The 2,319-nt window shown below is 34.4% G+C and overlaps 1 protein-coding gene across 2 annotated transcripts in view; it reads left to right on the top strand.

Annotated features, from left to right (window-relative positions):
• The window catches only part of znf574 (zinc finger protein 574), a 23,936-nt gene that overhangs the window by 1,227 nt on the left and 20,390 nt on the right, over positions 1 to 2,319 (top strand). The window lies entirely within an intron of this gene.

The raw sequence follows: 2,319 nt of genomic DNA, 5'->3' as shown, positions 1-2,319 counted from the left end.
TTGGGATCATGCGTACACACTGAAATACAGGCTGTATTATTCTGTGGAATGTTACTTGATCAGCTTTCTTACATAAAAGACCAAAGTGGATTTCTGTGAAGGAAAGTAGTACATCTGAGTGAAAATTGAGGCCACTTTGAAGGAAAAAGAAATCATCAATTGTAGATCTACTGAAAAAAAAATACTCATGTATAACAAAGAGTGGGGAAAAATAGAATGATAAATACTGGTGGTACCACTTTTTTTTTATTTTTTTATACAGAATTAAATGAAAACAAATATTATTATTATTATTATTATTATTAATAATAATAATAAAATAATAAGTCAGTTTTACCAGTAGTAATACCTGAAATAAGAAAAACAAATATATACAATTTAAGTATGATTTAAAACTGCTATAAGTAGGGCTGTTCGATATGACCATACATATCGGATGATGATATGAAAACATCTATCGTTTCATGTTATATCGCTTGTTTCTTGGTGTCGTAAAATAGACTGTTTCCGGCAGTATTTTTTTCATTCTTTTGCTGATCACTGTAGTAGCTATATTAATTTCTTAAAGTTCTGTCTTGCTCTTATATTTACAATAACCACACTACAGACGGACAAGCGACTTTTTTTGTTAGTAACAATGGCGGTAAGACCATTGTGTGGCTCTGCCGTCCACTTGTTTATTTTCCACATGGTTATGAAAAGTCTGCACTATACAAGTTATGCCGCAAACCGGTCCACACCACAGACTCAAACATGACAGACCTCTTCAACCACCCACGCAAGAAGAGTATGGAGAAGGTTTATGGATTAGGAGCAAAAAAGCCGTCAGGTGCTCAAAATAAACCTTAGACTAAAATGTTAGACTAGGCTTTTTTATGCAGCACACCATGTAATAAGTACAAAGAAAAAGGCAGCTGTTACAACTTATGTCTAAAAATGTATAGCTTCATGCATCAGTCAAAACACTCGACTCCACGTACACGGCGCCCAGCTGAGAACACTTCACGCAAGTTCAGTTGCTCGAGATTCATAGAATTTACAGAAAATGTAAAATTTCTGCGATTTATATCGTTGTCGGGATGAGAAATCTTTTTTATATCGGGAGGTTTTGGTCAAATTGCACAACTATAAGATCCTAAAACAAACAAAACATTTTACCATTTATAGCTTAAAAATGTCTGTAATGTGTTAAATCTCTCACTGTATTACTGGTTAGTGTGATATAAACTTTTGTAAGGTCCATTGACAATGATGTTGCTACTTTGTATTCTTTAGAAATAGTGTTTCGCTAGACACAACTACTGTAAGTCTAAAAATGGACTTCCCACCATTTTTATGCCATACATTTCACAAATTTCTAAAATGCTACACACAAATTACACACCTGTCTTAACATTTAGAACAACTGTTGAACTAGATAATGTATAATGGGATTCATCAAAATACAGCACTTGGTTTGGAAGTTATGACCACAGGTGAGGAAGTAGGTAGGGGCCAAAAAACATGATTTCTAGAAGAACACTGAAGTTTTAACTGCTCCGGGGCACTGCTGGTTCCTCTCATGCAATGATACCGCTATCTGTCACGTAGCCTTATCTTTATTGATTGGCTGGGAGAAATCCATGTGGTTCTACAACCTCACAGTGAGGCATAGAGAGGCCAATTCAGATATCCATTAAAGATACTAGTTGGATTTTGGAATACCCGTGAAAGCTCATTACATTGTTAAATAAAACTATTGTTGCTCAAAAACCCAAAATCAGAGCAGTAAGACACACTTTTTTATGGCTTATCTCACATACATCACCATGCTGTAAATACTAAATATTGTGTGCCAATAGTGTGTGTTTCTTTCTCTGTATGTTTTTTTTAATGTCTAATGGCTTTATTTAGACTGGTAAATAGGCTGTAATCAACAGGATTTAGGAAAGAAGTTGCATGTAATATAAAGAAATGGCTTGTTTTGCAAGTATTTTTTTGACTTTGCATTATTGTACGTACTTGTGTTCTACACTGTAATCAATCTGGTCCTTTATGACCACTTAAAATATCTTTATAAAAATGTTATATTGGAATTTCTGCTGCCCTCTTGGCCAGATCTCTTGTGAAAAAGACATTTTAATGTCACTGAGAGTATTTATCTGGATAAACAAAGCCACTATTGTTAAAGGCACTTAGAGAAAAAGTGATTGCAGCTTACATCGCAGGACAGGAATTTTCTTTCTGGCTCATACTTGACTTGGTATCATTCATGAGATATATGTGGATTTGTTTGACAGGTTAAGTTATTTACGACCATATATAAATACCAACAGTGGG

Source organism: Pundamilia nyererei, unplaced genomic scaffold (assembly GCF_000239375.1).
Source record: "Pundamilia nyererei isolate P.nyererei 1_Seehausen unplaced genomic scaffold, PunNye1.0 scaffold00045, whole genome shotgun sequence".
NCBI classification, from domain to species: domain Eukaryota; kingdom Metazoa; phylum Chordata; class Actinopteri; order Cichliformes; family Cichlidae; genus Pundamilia; species Pundamilia nyererei.
Note: the sequence above shows the minus strand (reverse complement) of the source record. Positions and strands in the feature narration are given on the sequence as shown.